We start from the raw sequence: 17,766 nt of genomic DNA on the forward strand, positions 1-17,766 counted from the left end.
ATTCCAGAAAAGAAAAAAAAAGAAATCTTAGAGAAACGTTATTACCCAGCTAACACGGTGGGCTGCTTCTTATCTGTACACAACTAATCACTTCCCTGTTTCTTTTTTCATTCTAATGTGAGAATGGATTTTCGTGCTCATGAAAGTGAAGGATAATTAGTAGGGTAGTGGATAAAGTGGAAGGGCACTGCCTTATCAAAGGCAGATTGGGTCAGCTACACATGGGCAAAAGAAATCATGATTCACTTCTTTCAGCTGCTTTGATTTATTACTCTAAAGGTCTAACAATGAAGTTTCCCATCAGGGGAGAGAGAAGGAAAAAGAGTTTCAAAGGGTTCATCCTTCTTGACTTCTTAGAAAGCCTTTAGCATATTGAGTTTGCTACAGTACAATATCACTGTTCCTTATTATTATTAATAATTTATTACACAGACACCCTCACTGAAACAAAAAATGCACTCTGAAAGGCAGTGACCAAACACATGGCAAGACAGAATCTCTGCCCCTAAGATCTTACAGTCCAAAATATGAAAATCAAAAAGCGGAAAGAAAACGAGCCCAGACACACGAAAGGAGTTGCTTTCAGATCCCATGGCAAACAACCAGCAAAAATAGGAAACAGAAAACAGATTCCCTAGATCCTCACCAGTACCCACAGATAAACTTATACTTCAATAACATTAAAAATGAGGAAAAAAAAGTAAAATCCCAGCTCATCCAAAGGCATCCAACAGTGTGCTCAAAACTCAAAAGTGAATTTGTAAAAGGAAACAGGAAATGAAAACTAAAGAGGGTTGACATGATTACGGGGTGTTAATAAGAAAAGACATAAGCCAGGGGCCTTGATGTACAACTAGACAACAAGAGGTTACGTTTGGAGTCAGGGCTATGCTAATTTGCAAACTTGGGTCCATTTCATTAAGTGAGCTGAGAGACAGGCTGTCTCAGTCCAGCAGAGAGGGATCTCATTATCCATGTAGGGAGCAAGAGATAAGAATCTTTTAATAATTGCTGGGAATTTTTTTTTATGATGATATGGAATGCCAATTTATGCCTCTCCACTCAATGTGGATAAAAACCAGCCTCCTCCACAGTTCAAACCAGCCCCCACGCCAGCCCCCCTCCTGGCTGTGGCCATTAGGACAGGGAGGGAAAGCAGAGACTAATATGCTTGCCCGGGAGACCAATGCTGCAAAACTCCATTAAATGCACTTCATAGTGGAAACATGTTTGTTTACAGTGGATGAAAATCTTTGCCAACCCTTTTTACTTAATTATTGATAGGCACAGCTGTAGGGTTTCGGGCCCAATCCAAACCCCACTCACAGACAAGACTCCTACCAACAAGTAGCTCTGAGACCAAATCCTTTACTAATTTCTTGTTAAGGAATGTTTCTGCGTTGACACCTTTGGAAAAAGCTAAAAAACATATATTACTTTGCAAAAGCACCGTTCACACTCGTTTCCCCTTGTCCCTCTCTCCCAAACACATCCACTGCAGCCATGAGAAAGGAGCTTTTGAGAAGCCAGAGGTTTGTACAGCTACTCCCTTCCTTGCAATAAGCATCCCACCTCCTTTGGGCTAAGCAGATCACAGATTCTGTGATAGGGACAAGCTTAGACCATAAGGGACTAAATTTGAGAGGCTGGCACCTCTCACGTGACTGTACCAACCGCAATTGGGGGTACTGCTAAAAGCACTGGCACAAAAAATCATGGGGGAAGTCAGACAAGGTCTCATGCTCATGTTTTACTCCGTAATATTTGCTAAAGACTGCGATACAGAGACAATAACTTACCAATAAGACTGCGATACAGAGACAATAACTTACCAAAATCACACTAATAGCATTAAACTTTTAACAGGAAAGTTTTCCCTCTGCCCAACCTTTTGCTGTGAAAAAAGAAGGAAGGAAAACTGTTTCCGCAGCCAAATCTGCTCCTTTGCTTGAAGTCACCAGCTTGGACTGTACATTAGTGTTGGAGAACACTGTCCAGGGAACTCTGAAGCTGTGCTTATCTCTGAAGCTGGCTGCAGGGTTTGTTTTTATGCATCGGGTCAGCCTAAGGACTATGTACAACTTATCTATCCCCTCAGCAAGAACAAAATTATAAGGCGCTCTTCAGCTGACCTTGCCTCTTTTCCCAGTTTCTAGTTGTTCATGAATGATCTTTAATTCTCCACATACCCATTTACTATTTGAAATGATTTGGCAAATAACTTTTGTGAAAGGAACTCCCAGTCTTCACTTTGCAGACAAGATTGGAGCAAGGACAACTGGCAAAAGGGAGCTGGCTTTTCTGGATAAAACGCTCATCTTCTGGCTCCTTAATTAGATGGGTGAAAGTTGAGAACCAGCTACATGGGCACAGATGCTCCCCCAGCATTATAAAAGTTCCTTCTGTGAGCATTTTCTTACATTTAAGGAAAAGACTCTGTCTCCACAGATATTCCCACCTGTAAATCCATCCCTTGGAGCAATCTTAGGAAGCAAAATCTGTGTGGCCCTTGGCAGCAGAGCTGTGAGTGGGGCAGTGATGTTTGCCCCCGTGCAGTGATGTTTGCTGTTGTACAGAGACAGCCCAAAACTCTGACTTGGGACAGAGCCCACACCATCAGGAATAGGAACAGCTGGAGGGAAGGAAGCGCTGAGTAAGGACGCTCGCAAGGACAAGGGTGGTGGAGAGCCTTGAGAGGAGGAAAGGAAGAGAAGCAGAGGGCAGGAGCAGCTGGAAAGGGTGCAACATTTCTCCTGGAGCCTGTGCGACTGCACTGGGACAGCTCTTACCAAACGCTGAGCGAACAGAAGGGGTCCCATCCCTGACTCGAGATCGGTGGTGCTGCAGTACAGCCCCTCCTCTTCCTCACAGCTGGAAGAAAAGAGCACAGGGTTTGTACAGAACACCTTGTCACATCCACACTGTTCCTAAGTAGCTGGTTCAGTCCTCCTCTAAATTAACAGTGCCTGTACCAGGGGTGAGAGTCTCATATTAATGAATGTCACTTCTTGGGCTGCTGCAAAACAGGTTTCTTTTCAGAAGCAGTTGATTCTATGAAAAGGAGACAGACGAAACAAAGTGGATGGCAGAGGAAGGCTCAGGTGACCCAGGTCCCAGAAGGAACCCCAAAACGTGCTGGCTGGGAGCACGGTTGCTTGGGAGTGCAGAGGGATGAGCCACATGCTCACTCTTAACCTTGCAAGGACAGTGCTTCAATCCTCCTCCTCCTCATAAAGCTCTAACAGAAGTTACGGTCTCAATTCTCCACTCTTCCCTCCCCCTTCACCACCACCACCACCACTATGCCATCCCTCAGAGATATGAAGAAATATGAGCAAAGGCTGCAGTAGATCATGTCAAGCCAATATTAAATGCCTCTAATGGAGCTTAGATTAGACCAGCCTTCTTAAATGTCTGGATGTTGCCTACAAACACCAAGGGGCTCTGCAACTGAAAGTTTGATCACTGGGGAGGGAAGGGTCAAATGCCAGGCTTGTGCTTTGAAAATCTCTTGAGTTCCTGGTGTCTTGAGATTTATCCTATGAAGTGATGTTTGCAGGCCTCTCTTGTTAATGTTTTTTTTTTTAACTGAAGGGGAAAGTGTGTGTAATAACAATGTCAGGCGAGGTTCCCTTATTCTACCCTTCAAACCAGAGTTGAAATACCTAAATAACATTGTTTCTGGCTTTGAACACAATCCAGTCAATAGGCAATTTCCATCACTTTTGTACCTTTGGGCTCCCCAAAACTATGTAATTGCTGTATTGCATCACATTTCATCCCAGACAGCTGCGGGATGATGTACCTCAGCCTTCACTTTTATAACTTTCCCTGTCTCCCAATCCTCCTAACTAAGGCTATTCCAAGCTTTACTTTCTAATCAAAGACCTCATCATGTTAAAACATATGGTGATCTTTTCAACTGGATAAATGATGTCCACTAGGGGCTTGTATGAGACCACTAAACTTGCTTTTGAATTAAATCACCAAATTTCAACCTAGGTATTTAAAGATGAAAAACTAAAATTTAAAATCTGACACTCCCAAAGCTTCATGCTGGTTGCTCTGTTCTGGTCTCTTCTCTCTCCTCTCCACAGGGTCCTGTTGTCAAGTTGGGAAACATACTTGGTCTGAATTTACTTGCAGTGTACCGAGATAAAAGTTCAGCTGTAATTTAATTAGAATTTAGTGGGGTAATAGGCTCCAGACTTTTTAAAACTTATTTTCTATTAAAAGGAGACCCCTCTCTGCTTATTTCTCATAATTAAAATATGAATTTAAGGTACTGTAAAATTAATAGAACACCGACTCTAGAGACTGAAGTCTCCTACACAGGCAGACAGACAGCCTGTCCCTGCCGGTGCCCTCCAGCTGTGACCATAACCCTACACATGATAACAGCTGCTTTACCTCTAGGCAAACTCATTTATTGACCCTTTAAGATGGATGTTAAAAAACCAATTGAAGCTAATAATGTGCAATACTTTTTGTGAGCTGGGTCCTTGACCATACAGAACAGATTTTAAATTACCCACCTCATTACATGCCACAAAAAAGCCGTGGAAAATTCACCCTCTACCACAATGATAAATATACATAGATATATATATACGGAGAGAGAGAGGGGTACACATACAGAGGCAGATTTGCAAACTGGAAAGTGCAGATACAGTAAAGTTACCATTAGCCTGTGATGGCTCTGATTTGATTTCATGTTTTAGGAGATTTTGGTAAGCATGAGTAGTAAAACCAATCTTCCTTCTCCCCTTTTCTTCCAAGGTACCAATGACCAAGGCACAGCAGGATGGGCCTTTCTGCCTGGCGCTGGTGTCCAAGCAGGACTGGGCAGGCTGGACCATGGTCCAGAGACTCAGTAGCCCACAGCCTTGGGGTTCTGCAAAAGGCTGTAGAGCTGTTCCCTTCATAAGTTCCCATTCCAGCTGTTAATTTGGCAACATCAGCCCCGAGAGGCCCAGCCAGGAGAGCCACAGCTCACGGAGGATTCCTGCCCTCTGGCTTGTCCGTATTGTGCATCCAGATCCACACAGGAAAAAAAAAAAAAAAAAAATCTTCTGTTTTCTCTGCCCTCATTTCACAAATAGGCCATAGCTGGAAGGCAGTGGCTGTGTGCTATGAACACAAGAAAGAGGAGACAGAGAAGGAGACTCTTGTTAGTGGCTTCTGAAGGCTGAGACATTACGTCCCGCCACATACCTGTGATATCTGCAACTAAAACAGATTTATGTACACACACATATTCGCTCAAGTGTAGGATACAATATAATTATAGCCAATTAAATAATTTTTCCTAAGATGCTTTTTAGAAATCAAGTTGTTATCTATTCATCAGACTGTCAGTAAACACATCTCTCTCACATACAACATGTTTAACTTCTGCTCAGGTTACATTACTCATACACACACCTTGCGGTAATTAATGTTCCCTCTATCAGTTCTTACCTTGTCAAAACACCTGCAAACAAACAAAAATATTAATAATTGGGGGAATTATCCTTTACTTATTTGAGACTAAATCATGAAGGTTGGTTTCTTTGTTTGTTTTCTACTTAACTACTTCTAGATTCACATGCATCTTCTAGAGCTGGGTAGGGAGCTGCTCTAAGCATGGTCCTGATAAGGCTCATTCAAGCCAGCACCTTCAGTCAAGGGGACAGACTCCATCCAGAATTGAGAAGTTCAACTTCACAAAGCACAAGTTTTGCTTTGCTAGGGGTGCGTTCAAATCTGATTGCTGTTCTTACACTTCACAGATACAAAAATACATATATACGCACATCTATATATATACTAATTTTTGTTCATAAACATACTTATTTTTGCCCATGCATACATATTCACATGCCCCATAGGTGCATACAAGCAGGCCCTGGACCTCTGGCCCAGCTGATTACACTTCTGTGGGTTATGTTAGTTCTGGCTCAGCTTTCAGAAGTTACGTCTACATTTTTTCCTTGCATCAAGCAGTTCTTTCAGAGACAGCTAGTGTTGCAGTCATAGATAAATAACGATGTATTGCCTGAGTCCAGAAACTTTTAGTGGACGAGTGGTAAGTGCATTTTGTGATGTTCATGGCAATGGTACAACCAAAAATCCAGTGTATAAAGCAGGAAGCCCGTTTTTACCCCTCTATAACCTGGGCTTTTCCTCAATATCTACCTGCTAGACCCATTTCAATCCTTCACAAACAGCTTCTGTCTTTACCCTAAGTCAGTCATGGAGCTTAAACAATGTTATTTAACCTCCCGTGCCCTCTCCCCATATTTCTACCAGTGCCAAACACCCATAAACTCATTCCAAAAAGCCACACATTACCCAACCAACGCTGCCTAAAGAAAGCATTCAGGAGTGTTTATGGGGCAGCTGAAGTGTAATGATTTAGTAGATGTTTATAAATGTTTATACTGTACAGATTAACATTCCCCAGGGGGCCTGTAATGAAGAGAGTGCTCCAACTGGAATCAAACCAGCCAGCCTAGGCTGAATGAGCATGAATGAATCCTGCTGGCCTACCCTCACGAGCTGTTTACTCAGTTTGAACGGATTTCCTCTATCCATGTTCCATCGGCATTTTGTTTTGGGAGAGGCAGAAGAGGAGTCTGGTCTCTGAAGGAGCACGGTTTGGAAACAAGCTGGAAAATCCAGCCTCTCACTGGGATCATAGCAATTGCTCACAAATTGCACTAGACAAAAGAACAAAGAGCCCAACCCTTCTGCTGTGGAAGTTGAGGCTGAAACTCCCGTTGACTTCAAAGGAAGCGGGGTCTCAGACTTAGAACACAGTTTTCAAACACTGTGCCCAAGTGTAAACACTGAAAATCATGTTGAAGCAACCAAGTCCTGATATTAGACCAGAATCAGTGCCTCAGTATTTAGAGCTTAGAAGTTTCATGTTAGGTCACTAGATTTGAAAAGCATGACTTCAGATGATGTGATGCTGCGCTGGAGGTTCATGGCAATGGCTGGTTCACAGCAATGGCTTTTTTTCTAGAAGAAACACTGAATAATAGTGGCAGAGATCTTCACTGAATATCTAGCTGAAGGTGATGGACATCTTTCATTCAATGTAAAGGAGGGAACAACTTCAATTTGTTTGGTGATGGCTCAAAGAGTAAAAATATTTGCTATTGAAACCCATTGTAGGCATCCCAAGTTGCCCTGGGATTAACTACACAAACACTAAACCCCAAAAAATCAAACTGGGAACTAGTGGATGAAGTGTGCCTGCCCTGATGCCTCAGAAGCAATGAGCGAGCAGGTTTCAAAAGATGCTAACAGCAGTGATGACCTGCCCAGAAGCAATGAGCGAGCAGGTTTCAAAAGATGCTAACAGCAGTGATGTTGACAGCATGACAGAAAGACCATTTCTTTTGGGCATGGTGCCAGGTGAAAAAAATCAGCCTGTGAAATCACAAGTAAGGAAACAAACCCCTCTGGATTTCTGCTGTGGTCAGGAGAGTAAGACTTTTTCTAAGTGACACATAGATATATTCAGAAAGTGAATCATCTCAAAGAAGCCAGGAAAGGGTGGGAAGAAAACAGAAAGGATCATGGCACGGTCATAGCCAGCATGGGCCAATAAAGGAGGCCAAAACCACCAAGCAGAGTGAACTATACTTTCAAGAGGGGGATACCACTGCCAGTGGTTTCTGCAGACCAAGGGCCCACAATCTTCAAGCTGTGCTTTGTATCTGTTGCAATAAGATTTCTCACTTCTCCCAGAATTATTCTACCTCTGATTCTGATAGCTGAGTCTGCACAGGACAGACAGTAGCATCATGTGCTACAGGTGTTCTCAAAATAAAATACAAAATATTCCTTGCAAACTCTTAAACTACAGCACTGAAGGCAAGTCCCACTGAAAACATCTGCTGTGATTCTGCAGCTTCTCTAATGGATCAGACAGATGTAGAGGGCTCAATACATAAAAGCATTTCTTTCGATGGGTTTCTGGGATGTTTCTAAAGGCTGAAAAATAAGTTTGCTTTGAATCTTGGATGGAGAGACTGGACAAAGGTAATTTTGTCTGCAGTGGTTTATTTGCCCATCTCCCAAAGCTGTCTGAGCTAGTTGCAGTGTTTGGCAAACACTCCTGGTACAAGTTCTATGCTGTAACCCCACTTGGGTCTTTAGACCAGTGGAAAAGACAGATATCTGAAATCTTCTAGAGTGCTGTAACCATCAGGTAATTAGCTGTAGCAGACTTACAAAGTAGGAAAGGCTCATGAGAGCTCTGAAATGAAAGCACAAAATGTCTCCTGGAACTAATTTTAGAGTGGCTTGAAGTATTTAATCCTGCAAATTATTGCCAGTGAGGAAACATCAAGGTACTGCTGGATCTTAATAGTGGCAAACCAGCAGGAATGGTTCACCCCAAGCTGCCTCCTGCTGATGGCTAAGCAATCAGACACGCTTTGCACCACTCACAAGGTGCAGGGGCAGCTATACTAAGCTCCTGGTGACTTGCAAAGTGGCCTGGAATTGTTCCTCTCTTCTTTGTGTCTGCAAAGGATCCTTTATCAACAAAGCCAATACAGCCTGACTTCACAAACAGCAGAGAATAAGGAAGAGGAGAATAATTGCTGGGGGTACAGACAGCTCCCCACCACTGCATCACGCTAAACCCTGGTTCCATAGTTGCTCTTCATCATTCAGAGAGTAGGGAAGGGTTTGTGGAGGGGCAGAAAGAAGCAGAGTGCTTTGCTCTTTCATAACGAGGGTCTGTCTCATTTGGAAAGATGGCCAATTCCTTTCTCTACTCATGAGTCCTCAATTAATGAAGTTGAGGAGATTGAATTTCTCCTTTCATCCCTCTAGGAGTCAGTTTCTCCATGTGCAAAGCGGGGAACCTTGTGAGTTAACCTTGTGAGTGCTGTTTTTAGGAATAGGAAATGGCAGACATGGGCCTAGAAACCAACATCCCAGGTTCTTAATATAGATCTTCAGATCTGCAACCCCCTTCTATATTTTCCTCAGACACCATGTGAGGGAACTAGGAAACTCTGTTTCTTCCCACTGGGAAGGCACTCAAGAATCCTGTTGCTGTGGTGGCTAAAAAACTTCATTTATTTTCCAGACTGAATTTATTCGTAGCCAATTAATACCCATTTGTTCTTGTGCCAAAATATTCTTTTATCTTTAATAAGTAGTCTGTCTAGCTCTGTGAAAGCTATATTCTTGATTGCTACAGAACCTAGGAGTTTCCTCTTCCTCAAGCCCTAGGAAGAAGTGTTAATAACAGAACGCACTGCAATGCCCCATGCAAATTTTGCAGGGGCCCAGCCAGGTGTGTGCAAGAATCAATGTACTAATTTCAAAACTGTTTCCACTACCAGCTTTCCCAGCTGGAAAGCTTTTCTCTTTTTTTAAAAACAAAGGAGAGACAACCACCTACAGTTCAACATTTTCTTGAAAACTGTTTCCCAAACAGTATAAGCTGCAATGTCTCTTCATCTTCAAAACCCACCAGGCACCAAGAAGCATCTCATCTAGAGATAAGAATTAAGATCCTGCACATTTCTTTGAACAACAAGCATTTTTTAACTCAGATTTTGTTTCTTTTTAGGCACAGGTATCGTTTTCACATGGCCCCATTTGTAGCTGCAAAATCAAGTGATCAAAATGTAAGAAATAAAGTAAACCATAAAACCTTATTCATCTGCATTATGATTCACTCTTTAAATATGGGATTATGTCTTGTTTTCCACTAGATTCTACCTCAGAATGGACAGTGTTCACTTAATAAGAAGATATTCAATATTGGTATCGTTTTCACATGCCCCATTTGTAGCTGCAAAATCAAGTGATCAAAATGTAAGAAATAAAGTAAACCATAAAACCTTATTCATCTGCATTATGATTCACTCTTTAAATATGGGATTATGTCTTGTTTTCCACTAGATTCTACCTCAGAATGGACAGTGTTCACTTAATAAGAAGATATTCAATATTTTGTTACAGCGTCATTATTCAGCATGTGGCTTGAGGCCTTATTTACCACATAGTATTCAAAACCTACTTGGAAGACACAATTGCTGATTTTCTCATGAGTTTTTCTAGGGCTTTTATCAGTATGGCATATGAGTGCTTAACAACACCCCGTAAGACAAGAGGATATTATTATTCCTGTTCAACAGATGGGAAACTGAAACACAAAGAGATTCGGGTCAAAACATTCCGCTACCATTGGGTACCCAAACTGAGATGTCTGGGAATTGATTTCTCAGAACGTTTAACATTGTACAGCATCGTATGTCAGCAGAAATACCACTGACAATGTATTCTTCAAATGGGAACACAGAAAACAAAATAAAATGAATAGCCAGTTGGGAAGACTGGAGGAGAGTTTTGCAGTTTTCAGATGCCTTAGCCATGAGATACCCCAATTTCTTTTCAATCCTCTGCCTCTTACTACACTTCTCCCAGCTTCCATACCAAATACAGGCAAAGTCCATCAGACACTGGCTTCTTCCTCTACCCAGCCATGACTCATCTCCTGAGCTGCTCCACCTTCTGAACCGAATGAGACCAGGGTCCTCTGCTAAACATAGTACATGGTCATGTAATTAAAGACTATACCAAACACATGTACAAAAGGAAGCCAAATAAACACTATGCAGGAAACCTTAATTTCAAGATTTCCCAACACCCTTTTCTAAATAATAAGCTTTTCAAAGAGAACACTGTCTCCATTATATATACATATATATGAAAATATATTTTTTTAATATTACCTACATATATATTTATCTAAGATAAATGTAACACATGGGATAGAAATGTTATGATCTAAGTATAACAGTAAAAATGTATATATATTTATATTCTTGTTTCTGAGTTTCATCAGCTGAAATTTTCTGAAAACTGGAAAAGGTACCTGGCATGGAATACTGAGCCCAAATGATCAAAGTTTCCAAGTTGAACTTAGAGGCAATCAAAATCTGTCTATAGCTTTCAGTTCAGCATTTTGCCTGTGTCTCTCTGTTTCAGTGAATCAGGATACACATGCTTGCATGAATCAGGACCACTTCTATTTTGTATTATTCACTACTGAAGGGATACATAAAGGCAGCACTCCAAATTTCCAGTATGCAGGAAATTCAGTTATTTCATAATTTCATTTCATTCTGAATCGGGAGAACACCTACACCTCCCTTGCCTCAAACTTTAAATTTCCCCTCAACATTTTATTTTTGTTGGGTATAAATTGTTCTAAATAAATCAACCGGAGCTGATATCAACACGGGAAATTTCAATGTGAATGTTCAAAGTTTGACAGAGTTACAAGGAAATAAAGAAGCCTGGAAAGTTTCGAGCAATCCTAGTTACAGGTACAGCTATTTCTAAAATACCACTGTAGTAGAATATAAATTTTGTAATAAAAAAACTTATTAAACGTTCTATGTGTTATTTTCAATGCAGTGATACCAGGGAAGGTATCCTCATTTTCCAGATACTGCCTCTCCCACTTAGACATAAGAGCAAGGAGTGGAGCCCTGTTCTCCCCCCATCCACATACCTGCCTTGTATGACATTTGTGAAAAAAAGATCCAAATCTGAAGCCTTTTAACCCAAAGGACCCACCACTAACCTGTGAATGAAGGAGCAGCAGTTCTGGGTTTCCCATATGGAGGCAGTGACAGGCAGGCAGAGCCGTGCCAAGCTCTCCTGCAGCTCCGGGCACAGGTAATGGCACTTGTGGGCACATACAGGGCACTTTTAAGAGGTGGAACAAAGGTTTGGGCTAATTAGGCATTAGATGTGATGGAAAGCTGGACAGTCTGGCTGTTTCACTGATTGATAGTTTGTCCTTTTCTGTTTTCTTATCAAGGGGACGAGCAGAGCACCAAAGGTTGAAGTGACTCAGGTGCCTTTGAAGGACACCCTGGGGCTTGCTGTGAACCTGGGCTTCTCCCAGATCACAAAGGATCACTCAGAAGAAGTGCATGAGAACTGTTTGATCAAAAAAAAAACCAAAACCACAAACCAACCCTATGTCAGGATCTTCTATTTTGAAGGGAGGTGAGAAAGGGGAATTAAATCCTCAGTGGAGAAGGGCTCTTTCCGTAATGCTGGGGCAGTGGAAACCGCGTGGCCCCGCAGCTGCCAGCAGCCAGCGAGGAATTCCCCTGTCATGAGGGCTATGACTCACGCCTGCCCCTGCTGCTTCTCTCCCGCAGAGGTAGGGGCCATGCTTGTGGTCTGGGATGTGTCAGGAGAAAGGACCTGGCAGAGCCCTCCTTCCTTACACAAGCTCCTTATTCCTACCCAGAGGCACGGTCCACCCAGGGCAGGGACCCGCTGCAGGTGACACGAGCTGCAAAGTCCTTTTGCAGCTGATGTTTCTTCTCTCCCTTCATTTTCCTTATCCTTCTGCTCATCTGGAGTAATCAGAGTAACTCAGTCAGCTCCCGAGAAATCACGGTGCTGTTAAAAAAAAGTCAATGGGATTTTTAGCATCCGTTTTCTGCGGCGTAAAATGAGGCTCCGCTCACAGCAGCGCTGAAACAGGTATTGAGGTCCCTCATCAGTTTTGCTCAATAAATTAACGCCAGAGCTGCTGCCACAGCAGTGTGAGCAGTTTGCAACATTTGTATTTGTGCTTTGGGTATTTATTACCGTGTTTTTCACAAGCCCTTTTAATGCCTTCAGGAGGAATTTATGGGGACAGAATAGCATAAAAAGAGCAGATCCCACTTACTTAAACCTCTGGATGATGAAAATCGCATGAGAAGAGCAGGTTTCACATTGTTTCCTTCCCATAAATGGCTTTCTGAGGCAGTAAAAGCAAACATAAACACTGTACAAACACCAAGATCTTCAGGTTTGTTTGGGCTTACCCAAACACTGCATGGAGATTTTCTGGTTTATTCAGGTTTGGGATGTTTTGTTAACTCATTCCATAAAAACGTTGCAGGTTTTAGTTATTGTGAACATAATAACTAGATACATGTACTAAAATTTCTTTTAACTAATTTTACTACAGGCGAGGACTACTTTATGAAAGCAGTTCTTACTATTAATCTTGTTACTTTTGAGATTGATGAGTAATGTGTGTGACTCTGGTGGTTCTTTTTTTCTTTCTTTTTTTGGCAGCTCTTACGGCCCCTGCTCCAGAACATGAAGCAGACTTATCTGGACACCCAGGATGGTCCAAGTTTCCAGCAACTGTCATACTGGTTATTTATTTTATAAAATAAGCAAATGAGTGAAGCATGACTAACAAACGTGTTGATCCAGTGAACACCCATCTGTGCAGTCACATTCAGAATCGTAACCTTTTGGTGCAAAGAGTAACACCAGTGACCTGGGACGTTTCATCAAATTTCCCTCCTGGGCAGTGCAGTTTTGGAGGTACCTGTCACACACAAAAGCTTTGCATTGTTTGAAGTTTGACACGACATTTTCTGAAATAAGTACCATTTTCCTATATAATGGAAATTAGAGAGGTTTCTTTGTCCTGTCTTTTCTCATTAATTGATACTCTGACTCCCTAATTTCCAGATAAAGTCACAGACCATAAGATATAATGTTTGTCTACTTCAGTTCTACTATATTTCATGCTTTGCCTCACAAGACTCAATTTATTACAGTGATGGATGTAATATAAGAATATATTTTAAATAACCACGAGTGTACCTGCTTGGCTGCTCATTTTTCACAAAGTCATTCCAGGAAGCATTTAAAAATCAGAAGGCTGATTTGGCTTGAAGAATTTGCTTGAATAATCCAGGCTTCATGATTCTGCAAGACAGGATAGAAAGTTAACTTCAGAGGTCTCCTCTGCTGTTAGTCACACCAGAATGCCTGAGAAGCAGCTGGCTTCTTTAACACACTATTTTCATAAAGAGTCATGTCAAGGAGAGAAATCTCAATCTAGACCTTCATCCAGCAAAAAAACCTGTGCACATGCTCAGCTTCCTTTACTGTTACCTCAGTGTGATCAGAGGAATTAATCCACAGCATAAAAAGCTACAAACATGCTCAAGTCTCTGCAAAATCACAGCTACCACAGACATGAGCTTTGGAAAGCTACAGGATTATTCACAATTTCACCAGCCTGATTCAGCAGAAGGAACGTGGAACTATTTCGAGTCACATTTAAAGCTGTTTCTGGGTACTGGGAAAAGTTGTGTCCCCTGAACAAAATGTAGCTTTCTCTCAGCTTCTCTTTCCTGGGTTTAAGGAGAATTAAACCTTTCTGAAACTTGCTGGGAAAAGGGGAGCAGGGGGATGGAGAAGGACAATTTATCTCTAAATTACATTGCTCTTCAGAGTAAACCACAGAGAGCTGTAATGGGACAAGTAATTTTTTTACATGGTATAATTAATTAGAACCCATAAAACCCAATTAAACAGCACTTTTGAGACTATCAAGTGGTGCATGTTTGAAACTGCAAATATGACAGTATAAGTACATTTTTATAGCTGGGCACACTCCTCAGGATTATTTTCAGTGCTCCACTAAAATGGGAAATGGCACCAGTTTGGCCCCTGCTAATAAATCGTTTGGAAACAGGCTATATTAATAATCTTTATGGGGGTAGGATGGAAGCCAGATGGGGCAGGGAGGGGAGTGCGAAGGTGGCATAATATATTGGCCTGGAAAACATAATCCAGGCCAAAGCAGAAATTCAATCTTGGTGTGTACGGGAGCGGGCTGGGGATATAAAAGGCGAGGTGGTGGGCTGGAAGGGGACTCACCCCCAGAGAGCAGGGCCAGCATTTCCAAGGTAAGGAAGGTGATACCCGACAAGGTAAGCATAGGCCCATCAGCATGAGAAAGGGAGCAAAGAAAAGAGGAAAGTTCCAGCAGATTTAAGTGTCCAGCAAGGCACTTGGTCCCATCTGCCTGTAAATAAGCAGAGGTGCTGGGGAGCCCCCCTCACCTTTCCTGACTGGAATACCCAGTCTTGCCTTATTGCCCCAGGAGGGGGCTGTTGCGTGTGTGTGTGTGTGTACGCCATGGGCCCGATGCGTGTGTACGAGCTTGATATACAATCTAGTGCAAGTAAAAGCTCACTTTGCCCTTGTTTATTTACACGAGGCCCCATTTATGTTTAACTTGGCAGCCAAGAGGTCTGCGCCTTGTGCCAAGCACTAATTCCTTGACTGCCCTGACAGGCCCTGGCGTGCACACCTGAAAGTCATTAGCGCTCGGACCCATTTTGTTCTCACATTTCGAGGCAGTGACCCGCAGCCATGTACAGCTCCAGCAGACACTTTATCATCTCCCCTGTCATCGGCTCCAAGCTCGGCAGCCCGGGCACTGCCAGACCACAATAAGCAATGGACTAATGAGGGCTGAGAAGAAGCCTCTATCTTAGCAAGCGGCTCCCTTCTTCTGCACGGAGGGCAACTGATACTCAGCGGAGGCCTTCTTTCTTCTTGAATTATGAGTTTGTTTGGGTTTGGAATATTTTATCCTTCAGAAAATAGCAATGCAGTGTGATAAGTAAACAGCCCGTGACAGCCGAGCCTGGGTGACAGAACCAGACAGATTAAATTCTAACAGCCCCATTCAACTGTATAATGCTCCTCGTGCAAGCTGCTCCCAAAAAGGGGAGCTTTATCTTATCAGTCACTCAAAAAATTCCTTCAGAGTCACCTATCAACACAGGAAGAATATTTAATCTAGAAATGCAGAATAATATACTTTCAGATGAGATTCGGAAGGAGAAACCTAGTGAACAGCTGTCCTGGATAGAAAGCATTGCAGTGGAGACTCGCACCACCAACGGGAAGAACATAGACAGGACTTAAGAGCATCATGGAGATAAGAGCTTTCTGCAGAAAAGCTATTGCGCTACTTGTTATGCTCTCTGAAGGTTTGCAGAGTGCCGCCACATTCTTTATTATCCATGGGGAGGCTATTAATCTCTTAGTTTTTAAGAATCCATTTACTAAATTACAGAATCTTATAAATATTTGCATTTCATAAGTCTTATACCATTTCACCTGCACTGAGACCCTTAAGCTTTCACCCCTACATAAGTTATTTTAAGATCTCAGTCTCCTTAGCAGCTTCCAATACTGCCATTTTAGTTTGCTAGAGACATGTCTTTCCTTCTGTTCTCTCTGTGGGTCATTTTCTCTATTTAAAATCAATAGGGACTGAGACTCTGACAAGCTAACAGTCAGTCCTAGACCACAAACAGGTCTAGGACTAAGTTCTCATGACCTTGAAAAGGAAGGAATGGAGAGCTCCAGATTTCCATGAGTGGGAACAGCATTACATTTTCTCCTATGGCAGTCTCAAGACTATGCACTTCACAGTCATCACTTACTAAAATTTATTTAAAAACCAAACCAAAACAAGAAGTCCAAACAAACAAAAACTCATTTTGGATTCTTCTTGGAGGCTTTATTTCATGCCTTTTCTGAGCCCTGCACTGTTGAACATGTGGTAATTTAGCAAAAGACCTTACAGTCAGAATACAACCGTGGACCTAGTAAAATGCTTATAATATGCTTTCAGACATTACAATAGCAGTATTTTCTTTGAAATACATTAGATAGATGCTGATATTGACATTTTTTTCCCAAGTCTATATATAGTTCACACACGGCTTCTCTAAAAGTCTCGTACTTCAGGTCTCTCAGTTTGCTCTTTAAACTGTTGGGCTTTTGGACATTCTTCAGCAGTTTTGCTGAATATGCTTTCAGACATTACAATAGCAGTATTTTCTTTGAAATACATTAGATAGATGCTGATATTGACATTTTTTTCCCAAGTCTATATATAGTTCACACACGGCTTCTCTAAAAGTCTCGTACTTCAGGTCTCTCAGTTTGCTCTTTAAACTGTTGGGCTTTTGGACATTCTTCAGCAGTTTTGCTACAGTTTTGCAGCATCCCTGTAAGATTAGGTACGGCAATACTTCCCTTTTGAAAGATGACACACTGGTACACAACATCTTAATGATTAGAAATTAAAACGGACCTGAACATGTAAAAGCTGGACGATTAAATATAAATATGTGACGTCCTTGCTCCAAGAGCCCATAACATAGGATTTCTCCCAAGAGATTTGATTTTTCTTAATCAAAAAAAAAAAAGAGTGCTCTGCATTGTACAAGGCATACTGAGGTGAAGAACCCTATTCCCCAATGTAAGTGACATACATGGTAAGAATAACCTGTCTGGCAATACTTCCCATTTGAAAGATGAGGCACTGGTACACAAGATCTTAATGATTAGAAATTAAAATGGACCTGAACATGTAAAAGCTGAGACAATTAAATATAAATCCTTGCTCCAAGAGCCCATAACATAGGCTTTCTACCAAGAGATATGATTTCTCTTAATCAAAAAAAGAAAAGAGTGCTCTGCATTGTACAAGGCATGCTGAGGTGAAGAACCCTACTCCCCAGTTTAAGTGACATACATGGTAAGAATAACCTGTCTGGGCATCACAGAACTGGGCATTTAGTAGAGACTCACACAGACACGTACAGGGTCATTGCATGGTGAAGGAAGGGCAGAAAAATTACATTAATCTGAAATCCTGGTTTAGATGTTTCAAGAAAACTGCACATTTTAAGGAGATTGGAAAGCTGGGACTGCAGCAGACTCGTGGTTTAGTTAGTTAGGGGATAGAGGCACAAGGAATATCAGCAGCCATCAACAGGATGGCAAATGCCATTTGTATAGACATGTGTCATTCCTGTACTGCAGCCAAGTGAAACTACAAACACTATTAAAAGCATAAAGAGGCTTACATCCCTGCTAAGGCACCTTTATGTTGCC

The sequence above is a fragment of the Calidris pugnax genome, unplaced genomic scaffold (assembly GCF_001431845.1).
Source record: "Calidris pugnax isolate Ruff unplaced genomic scaffold, ASM143184v1 scaffold55, whole genome shotgun sequence".
NCBI classification, from domain to species: domain Eukaryota; kingdom Metazoa; phylum Chordata; class Aves; order Charadriiformes; family Scolopacidae; genus Calidris; species Calidris pugnax.